Source organism: Mauremys reevesii, linkage group 1 (assembly GCF_016161935.1).
Source record: "Mauremys reevesii isolate NIE-2019 linkage group 1, ASM1616193v1, whole genome shotgun sequence".
In the NCBI taxonomy this organism is placed as follows: Eukaryota; Metazoa; Chordata; order Testudines; family Geoemydidae; genus Mauremys; species Mauremys reevesii.
In genome coordinates, this window is record NC_052623.1 from 189,795,069 (window position 1) to 189,808,996 (window position 13,928).

Below are 13,928 nucleotides of genomic sequence, written 5' to 3' on the forward strand. Positions count from 1 at the left end.
AACTTTTTCTCCCTCCTGTTATAATCTGCCTGACCCACACACCCACTGAGCATACAGATTTCTTTGAGTGCCTCACACAGGGGTTTCTCCCTGTCAGCTGTAGAACATCGATATTTCAGTTTGAAGGACCTACAGCCTGTGTCCAGCATCCGCTGCTGCCTCCCCAAGAGTGGCTGGCACCATAGGCTGGCATAGTTGCAGGAACTAGGGATGCGGGAGGCGTTCCCAAGCCCTGCGCCCCCGGCCCCACACCCCCAGCTCTGGGGTGGGGTGGGGTGGACAGGAGTAAGGGGGCTGGTTTACAGCACCTCCACTATTAAAAATGTTCCAGTGCCACTGTAGGCTGGCCTGGTGATATGGTGGAATGAACCAAAAACAAAAGGAGAAAGTTAGTGAGGGTCTGTGACCCAAGAACCCCTGGGGGATGACTGGCAGAGGGGACAAGGGGGTGCACAGGGTTTTAAAGGGATGCCCTGGGTCTGGTAGCTACATAATAGTTCTTAAGAGTGGTGTGTGACATCTCCACCAAGAACCAGTAGACCACTGGTCATCGTAATCATTGCAAGAGGTTTCTATGGGATATAGTTAATAGATATGCATAGTGGAAAATATTAGGTTCCAAAATTATTGATGTAAGTCTTGTCACCTGAGGCCAGGCGAGCCTCAGGGCTAGGTCAATCAGCATGCAGAACAATGGACATCCACGGATACAGACTATGTTTGCTGTCTGGGCCAGGTGCAGGCCTAAGGATGATTTACAGAGACAAAAGAACCCCAAGATACCCCAGGAGGTTCCCTAGCCAGAACTGAAACTATAGTCCGTACCCGCATTAAAAGGGGTGGGGGTAAAAAGGAGGGGCCAAGATTTTATCCTTCACTGAGGAGGCATGCTGGCTGTGTGTCAAGTCTCATGAAAGAGGAATCACAGGCAGCCCAGCCATAAAGCTCTGCTGAGCAATCCTCTACAACAGTGGTGCACAAACTTTTTTCCAGTCATGCCCCGCCCATTACTTGTAATCAAACTGTTTTTCACGCCAGAAGGTGGAGGGGAAACACAGATGAGCCTGTTCATTCATTCAGGTTAGTGGAAAAGAGTCTGACTTGCTCAAGAGATCCTGGGCTCTCAACTATTATTATACATGTTGCCGGTTTATGCCTTTTAAATATCAGTTGTATCATAGAATATCAGGGCTGGAAGGGACCTCAGGAGATCATCTAGTCCAACCCTCCGCTCAAAGCAGGACCAATCCCCAGACAGCTTTTTTTTTTTAATTTTATTTATTACCCTTGTTCCCTAAGTGGCCCCCTCAAGGACTGAACTCACAACCCTGGGTTTAGCAGGCCAATGCTCAAACCACTGATCTAGAAACGAGTTTTAAAAGTAGTTAGAATCAAAATTAATTTTTAAAGGCATAGCAGTCCTACTGTAGGTCTGAAACTTACCAATTGTTAAAAAGAAGCCAGCCTGTGCTTGTATTTGCATGTTTGGTAAAAGGCTGAAGTGTCTTTGCAGCTCGCCCCCTCACCCCTGAGAACCTCTTACGCACCCCCCCCCTCAGGGGGGCACACTGCCAGCTACCCACCACTGCTCTACAAGACATGAGTGAATCCTGTTAATGAAGTCCAAACTCCAAAATTTAAGCTATGATTTTTTTATATGTAACCATTTGTTTCCATTACTTCTACTTGCTTGAATCTCTGCACTTTGTCAGATAAGCTTATACTTGATTTCACTACAAACATCTCTAAGTGCTGTGTGTAAAGTGGAGTGGTGACCTCAGGGGGAACTGGTAAGCTGGAGCGTACTGCTTCTTTGGAAGAAGCAAATCTGTGAATACTGGGAGTGTCCAGTGGACCAGGGGCTGGGCACTCCAGGGAGATGCTGGGAGGGCTTGGGCCTATCGCGAACCTGTAGAGTGATGGCGGGGTCTGTTCAGGCTGAGAGGGGAGTAATAGTGGTTGCTCATGCTCAGTGGAGTTGGGGAGCTGAGCCCTGGCAGGCACAGACAAAGCTTCCTCACGCTAAGGGCAGGTGGTAGCAAGGTGCCTCACAGCCCGGGATGCCCCGGGAAGTGTCACAGGGTCCTTTAAGGATCAGAGATTTGCTCTTAAACCACAGACAAAGGTCAGCCTCTGATCCAGGCCCTCGACATCTACGCAATAAAGGCCGGTGGAATAGAGAGTTCAAAGTTTAAGCAAGCCAATTAACCTCCCAAATCAGAGAATCTCAGCAGCCTTAAACAGTACAAATAGTAACGTCAAAAAGTTGCATTTAATCAGTTCATTCTACTTGGCAGGATTTGAGTTTCATAGTCTGTTTTCCCTGCAGGAGCTAATGGCATTAGTGCCTAAAGAGGAATGCTTTCCAACACTCCCTGTAGTACTTTCGGATTGAGAGGCAGAATATGTAGTGGTCAGAGGTAGGGACTGGATTTCAGGACTTCTGGGTTCCATTCTAATTTGCCATGCAACCTTGGACAAAAATCACAACATCTCTTTCTCCATCTGTAAGATGGGGACAACAATACTGACCTACTCTAAAAGGGAGGTGGAGAGGATTAATTAATGGGTGGCTGCAAAGTACTGTGCAAGAGCAAAGTAGTAGTAGTAGTATCATTAACTGCTACAGGAGTTCAGACACCCAAACCCAGCTTCTGGCAGGTGAGTGAAAGAAACTGATGGTCAACTATTATGTTTTAAAATGCTGGGTCCAGTGTTCTCAAGTAGCTTCCAGCTTTGTATCTATACATTTTTACACCAGCAAAATCTGAATTTGAGCAATTATAGAACTAAATTATGCCTGCAAATCATCTAGGTTTGTTATCTGCTACCTTTCTTGTGTGTTCATTTCCTTTTTTGTGCATGCAAAAATAGCTTTTGCAGACAAAAAACATTTTTTAGGGTTTCAGAACTGCATTTGCTAGTTAATCTGATTGGGCCAATTTGTAAATTTAGCTCATAACATGCAAGTCTTAAATAATTTATAAAAGTGTTTTTTACAATATCTTTTCCATCCCCTCTCCTAAGAAATGGCTCATCATTCAGGGGTCCCTGAATGCTTACAGCTCTCGTCATCATCAGTTTATAAATAAATCTGAGGGAATAGAAACAGATCAGAAAAAAAACAAAAATCCTGCAATGTGCTAGTTATAAATGAAAAGGGACATCTCTTGCATTTGTTTTGTTCCAGTAGATGGCAGCATGAACATTCTTTTGCACCAGTGAATGAGCGGCAGGAAGGTGAAACATGATGTGATTGGAGTGCAAGTCCCTAATTAATCACAGTGAGCTCAGAACTATGCCATACCATCACGTAGAAAATGCAGTTGTTGTCAGCAAGGTCTTGGCACTGTTAAATGAACTATTCTGGCCAAACTGTTACCATGGAAGACCCCATAAATAGTCCAGAGCATGGCAGTGGGGATTTCCAAAGCATGGCAGTATCATACTGGACCTGGAACCTTGCAAACAGTGTTTAAACAAGGCTGTAGAAAGACTGGTTCAGATTACAACCAGAGCCTGGTGAGGGCTCAAAAACTCACACAGGTAGATGGTGTAATCAATGATCAGCTAAGACACTGAACAGCAGCAGGCAGGACAGGTGCTTGTTAATTGTGTTCCAGTCTTAATTCTTGGTTCCTTCTGCAGCTCACCACTGTTGTACACAGAAGCATGGAAGCAGCTTTCTAGAGGACAGTGCTCCTTGAATGGTGAGTAGAGCCAGCCTTAGAGGTTAGCAACCAAGCTACCAAAAACCAGGGGCTATTTCTATAGGCAAGTGTCTTCAATGGGGACTGTTATAAGGGCAAGCAGTACATTATGTCTCCCGCTCTAGGGGATGTTTGACCAAAAGACCAGCCCTGAAGGTGGCTGCTGACTAGTATCAAGTCTTATGGTGACTGCCAGCAGATTATCAGGCACTAGAGCAAAGATATCCCATTAGCCAGATCCCAGTTGTGGCACAGCTATCAACTACTAATCTGTAAACTAAGAGTCTCCTTCCAGGGCACGCTGGCATTAGAAAGGCATAGCTTTCTATTGCCCTTCATATAACCACATACCTGGCAGCAGGGAATGAGAAGCTTTGAGGTGGGAGAAGATGCAGAACCATCAGCAAGGAGCTCTGGGCAAGGAGAAGGCATTGAAACAGACCTCATTATGGATGTTTAAGCCCCATCCAGTCCATATCTATCATTCAGCCAATACAGGATTTTTGTCTACAGTGCATTCTCCAGTGCTCTGCTCAGCCTGGTTTTTAAGAGTCCCAAGTGAAAGGGTCACTTCCAGTTCTATCAGTTGCATCCCAGCCAGGGCCGGCTCCAGGGGTTTTGCTGCCCCAAGCAGCCCCAAAAAAAGAAGAAGCCGCGATCGCAATCTGCGGCAATTCAGTGGGAGGTCCTTTGCTCCGAGCAGGAGTGAGGGACCCTCTGCCAAATTGCCGCTGAATACCCTGAAAGTGCCGCTCCGCTCCAGAGTTGCCGCCCCAAGCACCTGCTTGATAAGCTGGTGCCTGGAGCCGGCCCTGATCCCAGCCCTCTTGGTTATACCAAACCACCATGTGCCAGTCAACAATCCCCCTCTCACTTTTACACCCTTGCAGACAGTTCTCTTGTCCTCCCTTAATTCCTTCTTACCCAAGCTAGACCTATGTAGCTCTGTAAATGGTTCCTCTTGATCAATTCATTAAGATCCCTAGGTTTTATAAGACAAACAAGTCTTACAACTATTTCACATCTAAATGTATGTCAGGATCAGTATGGACAGCTGCAATGCTCCTCAGTTACACTAATGCAGCAGTCATATGAAGCTAAAACTAGAACATCGGGGGGCAAAAGCAGCCCTATCATTCCTGTCTGCTCACTTCTGGCAGAGAGACTCAGGGAGAGAGGAGATGTACTGGAAATTCTCTGTTTTAAAGAGACAAACATCCTTTCAGTGCTAGTCGGTTAATGCACCCTCCAGTGGGATCTTGCCATAGCAACAGAGCAGGATAACCACCTCCCTACTTTGATGTGCTCTCTCAGCATACACAGCCCCCAAAAAAAACCCTACATTCGTTTTTCCCTGCACCTACAAGTGGCTTTTTTTAAGACCAAGATTAATAGAGTGAGCAGCTCCCTCTTCCAGCTTTCTCTCTCTCCCCATCTTTGGCCATCAAGCCCCATACATTTCTCTCCACATAAACCTATATCAAGGGAATCTTTAACAAATACATCTGAGACATTTTTTAATCCTATCCCATACCTGCCTGACAGCTTCTTCTCAGAGATTCTCTCCTCACACATACATCCAACACCCTCTCCTCTCTGTAATGATATGTTCACTTGAAATATATTATCCAGCCACTCCATATCTGTGTGCAGCATGAAGTTCCAGGCAAGATGCAGTGTCTGGTAACCAGAGACACAAAGCTGGAACTTGAGCTGTGTGGAAACCTGTGTTTTTACTTTTTTACCATTGTGCTTGCATAATAAACATCTGCTGTTAAATAAGGGATGGAGGTGTCATGACATGTGGAATCACCTCAGACATGGGGTATCTGGATTCCACTCAACATGCATCTGATGGTTGCCTCTTAAAGACCCCTTTACTCCCATCCTCCATGCAAAGTCTGTTTCCCACCTTGTGCTTTTAAATGTTTACTTTGTCCTATTAAGTCCTCCACTTTTGGTGGTAGCTTTCACATTGAACTCTTCCCCTTTCAAAAGGAAAGAAAACTGAATTGTAAACTCAGCAAAAAAGGAGTTAATAAAAATACCTTCCCCATAGAGTTAGGAATCAACTTCTCTGTCTGTCACATGCCATTGCCTGGTCATCTATCTTCTCCCTCAAAGATAACAGTACTGAGCACTAGTGTCTCCAGTGGGACCTACAGGGTTACCCTAATAACAATGCTGAGCATTGCTGTCATGCTAACATCCCTGATAGTGGATACACCTTGCTTAGTAATGAGCCACATGAGGAAACTTCATCAGTAAAAGATGCATGTTTGCACAGAACGCAGCAACAATAGGAAGCATAGATACCAGGTTAGTCAGATACCTAACAGGGAAATGCTCATCAGTATGAAAAAACTAATATCCCAGCCACTCCCCTCTCACCTGTTAGTTCTTAATCACTGTGCCCCCCAGCTAACAAACAGAAGGGTTAGAGGGAGAAAAAAAGAAACACAGGTGATGAAGGGAGTTAGAGCAAGGCACAGAACTCAGGTCTCTAGACCCACAATCTACTGTTCCATCTACTAGGCCATAGGGTGGCAGAGCTAAGATTTCACCCAGTACAGTGTGCAGTAGCCTAGCTTTCCTGAGCTCTAAACCTAGCTCCTGGCTGAAGTTCAATCTAGAGTCAATGCTGGTGAGTTGGATGGACACATGAAGGAGTCAATAGCTGACATCTTTCTTAAGGAGCTCATTCATGTTAGTGTAGTTTGTAGAATAGGCATCCTTCTAGTTTCTCTTTGGAAAACTCAGCTGCACTTTTAAGTGCTATCTGCTTAGTAAATAGCAATACCTCTCACATGGAGCATGTGGCTGCTTCCTGGGCAGAACTTCACTGACTTCATGTTTGTTTACTGTAAATCCAGTGCATTGAGTCAAGTCATGTAGCTTTAAAGGCTGCCTTTCTCCTGAAACTTGCTATCAGCAAAGGAGACCAGCTAGGACAATCTTCCTGACAGTCCTGCAAGTACACCCCTGCTTCCCTCTCACTAACAGAGGCACTAGCTCTCTTGGTTAATAAATACCTTGGGTGCTTCTTTTATTGAAGGCTCTTAACAGAGCAGACTAAATCATAAGACCCACCTGGGCTCCCAGGCACACTTCTTCTTTTACAGTCTAACAGGATTAGCTATGTCATCTGATAGCAGATACCCTCCCTTTCCAAACTGGAGCTAGTCCCTAGGGCTGCTCAGCAGCCTAGATCATGCCTAGTAATTGGCAGGTTAACAAGGCCCTCCTGCCAAACAAATGCTGTTGTTTAACCCCAGCTGCTCCTGGATTAAGGGAGACAGCTGTAATGGGGTTTGTTTCCCAGGTGGGGTATTGTTGATCCAGAAGAGTTCCTCCCCTGAATCCCAGAAAGTGAGTTCAGCCCATCACTAGTATCCAGATATGAACTCTGGGGACTGGAGAAAGAGCATTGTACTGGTTGCAGGACCCTCAGCTTTGGAGTTCCTGTCCACCATTAGTCAGACAGGACCCAAGTTTGTTATCTTTCCTGGCACATTGCAAGCCCTATCTGTCTCAAACCTTTATGCTACCACCCAACACCATAGTTTCTGAGGCCCAGATCCTCAAAGGGTTTAGGTGTCTGACTCACATTGACTTAAATGGGAGTTAGGTGCCCACATGCCTTCCACTTATAAGCAATAGCAAAGACACTAGTGGGTTTCACGGCGTCTCTGGCACTTCTCCCTGTTTGGGATCAAAACTGTGCTTAAGTAGGTTTTAGGGAGGGGCTTTGGGGGAGGAGTTGGGAGGGGATTTGGAATAGATGTGGGAGGTCGGGTTGTCAGCATCATGTATGGCAGAAAGGCTCTCTCAAAGCGGAAGGTTTTGTAATGATTCCTAAAGATGGTCAGGCTCTGGGTTCACCTGAATTCCTCTGGCAGTTTGTTCCATAGCTAGATCCCCTTGACTGAGAATGCTCTGTCCCCAGCTCTCACCTGTTTCATTCAGAGCTTTGTGATCTGCATTGCCCCAGAGGAGTGCAGCTGTTAACTGGTTCATACATTGAAATACTGGCTTTGCTATAGCTGGGAACTGGTCCATTAATTGCTTTGAAGATTAGTACCAAAGCCTTAAACTGGCATCAGAAACTGTCTGGGAGCCAGTGGAGAGACTTAAACACTGGCCTGGTGTGCTCACAGCAGCCTGAACCATGGAGAAGACGAACAACTGCATTCTGTACCAGCTGGAGCATTTTCTCTGGGTTTTATTTGAGGGGGTGGTTACAATAAGATCAGCCTCTTTTGTGGGAATTTTTACTGTATTCATTTTTTTGACAGATTGTTTATTTTTTCATTGGTGATGCTTTAAAACTGCTGTAAGTTATCCAAGTTATGCAACTCTGACATGCAATCAATTATACTACAGTTAGAGTATGTGCCTTCGCAGTTTGGTATCACTGCCAGCACCAACCTACTCATTGGCAAAGGAGAGAGTAATGTCCAGAAGTTTTGCGGGTATAGAACCAAGTCAAATCAGGTGACTAACCAAATTGCACTTTGAGAACAATATAAACCTACATTTCATTATGCTCATCACTCCAGACTGCTGGGAAACAAAGACAGGAAGCAAGTCTATAGGAGAACACGCAGGTGTTGTGGTGCATCACTAGCAACTTGTCATGTGGTTGGTTGGTTGGCAAGTGCCCACCAGGTGTTTACATGAGCTAGTTTCCATGGGAAGGCCAGAAGACGTTGTATCACATTATGATCTTTAGTAGCAGTGCAGAATGTGAACAGATGTCTTTTAGTTCAAGTACCATATTTTCTTTTCAGAATAGTATTTCATTCAAAAGCCTCCCTAAATCACTAAAGGGATTGAGAGCCCCAAATACTTGGGATCACTGTGCACCTTATACCTACTCTATTTGTGTTGTACCAGGAAAGTTTGGGAGAAGAAAAGCACCATCCACTCCAATAGGATTCAGCATCTCAATCTTTGCCCCAGTTACTAGAGCGTCTTCTCCATAGTATCCATCCTAGCCACTGACAAGGCCCAGAGCTCTCACTGGGCATTCTCTCTGAACTGGCCAGTCCAAATCCCAAACTTCTGTCACTTGTGAGGGCTGTTCAGATCAATCCTAGTCCCAAGTGCCTCTTGAAGTATCTCTCAGCCTGTGTCTGCCTTTTGGGAATATAGGACCATAGTCTATTTCAGATTAGTCTATTTTAAAGCCACCTAGGCTGGTACCCTGGCTCTGGCAGTGGTCTACACCAGATGCTTCCAGAGAAAGTTTAAAACATCCCCATAATGCACCTAGCAGTTGGACAATGTTGTACATAGAGAGGGAGGGAGGAATTGCCTCCTGGGTCTGTCACATGATCATCACTGAGTATTCCTTTCTGTCTGTAGTTACCAATCAGAGATGGGCTAAGACAAAGTTCAGATCCATATCCAAATTTTTCTTAATTTGAAGGTGCTCTTGAGGATCCAGGCTTCGTCCCATTGTAGAGTTAGGGACTATCTGCAAAGTGAGGATCCAGATCTGGAAGTTCCCAAATTTCAGGGGTGTTTTCAAAGGGCTTTTGGCTCAGGCCCATCTCTACTCCAGTTATTACATTATGGTCATCACATTATCCAGGCCTTTACTTGCTCCCAACAATAGCATTTGACTCTCTAATCTACTCCAGCCTTTTGGAGAAGACCAGAAAGTAAAAGCTAGAACTAGAAATGGGCAGCTCTGTGTTGGGGTGTCCACCCCATACAAGGCAGAGCAGGTTAAATTAGGATAATTAACCTGAGTGAGAGAGAGAGAGAGAGAGAGAGCATGCATGAGCGATGGCAGGGCATCCAGTGAGCAGCAGACGCCCAGGGCGTTGGACTGAAGTAGAGCTACTCTTCAGTACCCTACCTGTCAGTGGGCCTTGTGAAAAGCTCTGATATGAGCACTGAAAACATCTCCCCTTGTTCTATAGGTTGAGAGGCGTGTGGAAAACTACAAAAACTGCTGTGTGGAGGTTTTCTTATCTCTTCCTGCCATCTTGAACAATGCATTTCAGATAAAGGCAAGAAAGGCTGAGGCCTTAACAACAACAACACCCAGAACCGGAGATGCAAAAGCACTAGAGGGGTGATGGGCTTGGTGCAGCTGATGAAGGAGGAGACAGAAACCTTGCGTTAACCACTTTCCTGACCCAGTTTCTCACTCCCCGTCCCCTCTTGGCAACTTGTACCTCATACTCAAACCGCTGGCTTATTAGTGATACATGTAACAGGGGAAGTGAGAACTGGCCTGCAGTGCTGTGAGGTGCTAAGAGCCTTTACCCACACAGATCACACTTAATGCTAATAAGGACTCAGTCCTGGCTGATGAACGAGAACTTGAAAGAAAAGAGAAGGGCTGAGACGGTGAGAGAGGTGGGCAGGACAGGGAGGTGCAGACACACCACAGGAGGGGGTAGAAAAAAAGAAACTAAGCAGAGGAGACACAATGATCTTCCAGGACCTAAGAGCAGCTCCTCAGCTGATGTAATTCCTTGTAGTTCATCAGCTAGCCCTTTATTTTCAGTGATGCAGAGACTAAAATGACTGTCTATTGTGGGTACTTATCTGGGTCCCGTTACCACAGTATCTGAGCACCTCATAATCTTTAAGGTATTGACCCTCACAGCACCCATGTGAGGTAGGGTAGTGCTGTTATCAGTGCATGTTACACAGGGGAAACTGAGGTCTAGCGAGACTAAGGGACTTGCCCAGGGTCCCACAGGAAGTCTGTAGCAGAGCAGGTAATTGAACCCAAATTCCACACAGCCCAATCTAGTGCCCTAGTCATTGGCCCATCCTTCCTGTGTACAAAAATACACGCCCCTCCCCGCAGCTTCAATACCCTTAGGTAGGGCTGACTGCATCTTTGACGAGAGCTGATACTGTGGCATCTATGCTCAACAAAGGGATGGGGGTGGATTTTCTAAAGGACCTAGGTGGGCACTGTTGTGCTTTGGAAATCCCCACCTATGGTCAGATTTGCTTGTGTAGCTTCTCAAGTGAGTTTTCTGGGCCTGCACATTCCTCTCAGCCATCCCTTCTGTTCAGCATGTAACACTTGCAGGGATGGTGACTTGCTGTGCTCTGCAGAGCTCTCACACTGTGCTCTAGTAACCCCTTGTGGCACTGAGTGCAGTAGGATACAGGGCTCCAGCTTCCAACCTGAGGAGCAGTAATGCCTAGTGCTTTGCCTCTCCGTATTGCCTTCTTCTTGTTCCTTCTCATCTCACTCAAGGATTCTGGCAGGAGACCAAGGGAGTCATAACTCCCTGCAGTAGTGCCTTACAGTAATGTGTGGGGGAGAGCTTTTCTCATGTCTCCCCTGTTCCAAGTCTGATGTCCTTAGGGAGAAGGAGTGGTTGAGGTCTTGGAGGATTTTCTGGTGCCTGCATTTGGATTTTTTAGTTTACTTTGATCCAGGCACATGTTCCTTGGCCTTTGCCCTACTGAGGAAATCAGTGGCAGCTGGTCAGGGTCTTTTCTGCCTCTTGGTTTTATTTTTTTTTTCCACAGCTACTTTTTTTTCACTTTAGGCCAGACCAAGTAGAGTTCAGAGCGGGACAGGAGTGGCTAAGAGCTACTGGCTGCTGGCAACTTCCTGATTCTTTTTGACAGAATTCTGGCAAGGCCAACTTCTTTGGTGTGCTGGAGGAGCTGGGACAATGTCACTCAGTCAGACTGGGGCGCATTGATCCCAGCTGTCCTCTGGATGCTCTGAGGGTAAATTCTTTTCAAACACTCTGGCTGGAGAATTCAGAGACCCCAACGAGGAAGTGGGGGACTGGTCACGAGTACTTGGCCCAGGTAAGGGGATCCCATGGGAACACTGAGGGCCATGCATACATAGTTTGGTGGACTACAGGGATTGGCTGCAACCGTAAAGGAAGAAATCCTGTTCCTGCTGGCCTGTATAGGTGGGCTGCACACAAGGGAAACCTGGGAAGGTGGTCCTAAGGGGGGGAAAAACAGGTTTCAGAACACACCAGGTACGTTCTACCCCCCAGCTGCATTTGGTTGCTTGCCACTGTCCAGGCCTCCTTCCTTAGGTATTTGCTAAATACAGTACATGTCACAAAAGAAATCTCTCTGAACTTATGTTAACACTGCAGTCAGAGGTGGGACTGCACCTTATGTAGATGTACTCATGCTACCTTTGAACTAACTCACTCAACTAATGCCAGTGAAGCTGTAGCAGTACAGGCTATCCATTTAAGTACATACTCAGGGTCCTGTGTGGACTTGTGCTGCCGTGGCTTCAATACAATGGTTAGCTAGCTAGGGTATGTCTACATGTGCTGCAATCACACATCTCCGATTGCAGTGTAGACATAAACAATTTGTTACATCTCTTAGGTTAAGTGTGACCGTGATGAGAAAGTGACAATGAAAATGCCCCTTTGTTACTCAGCATATGTGCTCCCTGCCGTCACATTGGCTGACTTTACTGACCAAAACAAGAAATTCCACCCAGCCCTAGAGTCTATGCAGCTTGGGCTTTGAGATGGAGTACCCTCTGCCTCCCACAGCATCAGGAGAATCCCCAGTGTAATTCTCACTGCTGACTCTTTGCTAGTGCTGGTAGCGTCCAAGGCAGGCGGGGCACCACTTGGTGGTGTGGATGCCAGAGCGAGATTGCACTGCCAGCAGTCAGAAGTATCAGACCGGATTCCCCTCTCTGTAACACAAATGTTATGCCAGTGTGAATTCACTGAGGTCAATGGAGTTACCGTGGCATACGATTGGTGTCACTGAGTGGACAATCAGACCCATTCTTTTTTGGCTTGCAAAGTGAGGCCATGGAATCCAGAACCACTAGATGAATACACACCAGGTCACTTCACAGAGTCACTTGCCTATCCATAGGCATAGTTTGCCAGTTTTCAAGCTATTTGACTATTCAGTTCACGCGGCGCGATGCATTTCAGCTGCAGATGCTGCGAGTGTGTGAGGTTCTTCAGCATCTGGCCCAAAGAGGTGGAGGTGGATGGGTAACACCCACAACGAGACATGCAGCAGTTCCCGCTCTCAGTGACAAAGCCCAGCTTCCCTCTGGAAAGTGACTCTACTAGACAGATTCCTCGATGATCCAATGTGAATTAGGTGACCCAGTTCACTGGCTCATCCATGGCAAGCATGGGGAAACCTACAACCTCAACAAACAAATAACTCATTGATAGAGGAGCATGTCTTCTTGTCCCCTAAGGACACTGCAGCAAAAGCGGAACCACGAAAGGCCCCAGGGACTTTTCCCAGATGCTAGGACTTTCTCATCTCTTTGTTATGGCTCAAAGCCAACCAATAACTCAGATCTGAAATACCCTTTGTGAGTACTGAAAGCTAAAATTCCTCAGGCATTTTGAGGGGTTCATTTCAAACTGTTCAGTTAAATTTTAAAACACAAGTAACACTCAATATAGAACTCAGGAATATTCAAATACCTAGGCAGTGAACGGCAAGAGATTTAAGTTGGGTCCTGAAAGAACAATGTCCTGCCTGCTCTTCATAGATGTTACAGATGCCAAAGCACTTTTTGCCCTGATCACCTTGACCAAAATTTCCCCTCCTGCTATTGCCATGCAATGCGCTGTAGGCCAGTAGCTTTCTGTTCTCCAACCTAGAGGGGGCTGCATTTCAATGCAATCATCTCTCTAGGACCAAATCCTGCCCTCCTTGCTTAGCCCTTACTCGGGCACAAATCCCACTGGAGTCAACTGGAGTTTGGCCTAGTCCAGAAGCCTGAAGGCTAGAGCCCATAGCAAGTGTGAGGCTTTGGAATGAAAGGCACTATAGCAGGAACCTGTTAAACGCATCGAACATCTTCAGTGGATTGCACTGAGGGACAAAAGATGAGCCCTTTATCCTCCCTTCCAGTGACTCCACTCTCTCCCTGTTCAGTGCATTGGGCCCTATTCAGCCTTGCACTACAGCACCTTTGCAGGAGATGTATCAACCCCCTATGCTGGCACCAGCATAGTGATGGATCTAGCCCCCCTGCTCCCCCCGTTTGCCCCCATTTTTTAGTGCTCTGTGTTATGAAGCCGTGTGGATTTTTCTGTCAGCGAGGAGTGTCAGGCCAGGGCTGCTCCTAGACATGGGGCGAGATGACTTGACGTGAAGCAATTTACAGGAAACCTCGGGTGCGCATGCAGCCTGTGGTTCTGTGCTTCCTGCCAAGTGTGACCTATTTCACAGGTCTCCGCCTTTGCTGGTGGTGACAGG

The 13,928-nt window shown here is 46.4% G+C and overlaps 1 long non-coding RNA gene across 2 annotated transcripts in view; it reads left to right on the forward strand.

Annotated features, from left to right (window-relative positions):
* The window catches only part of LOC120395454, a 63,773-nt gene that overhangs the window by 42,199 nt on the left and 7,646 nt on the right, over positions 1 to 13,928 (forward strand). Inside the window, exons 1-2 of one of the 2 annotated variants that reach the window (XR_005592633.1) lie at positions 3,192 to 3,284; positions 3,649 to 3,710. This is a non-coding gene — a long non-coding RNA (uncharacterized LOC120395454). Of the gene's footprint in view, positions 1 to 3,191; positions 3,285 to 3,648; positions 3,711 to 13,928 lie in introns of those variants that run through there. The other variant, XR_005592635.1, reaches the window with a different exon arrangement.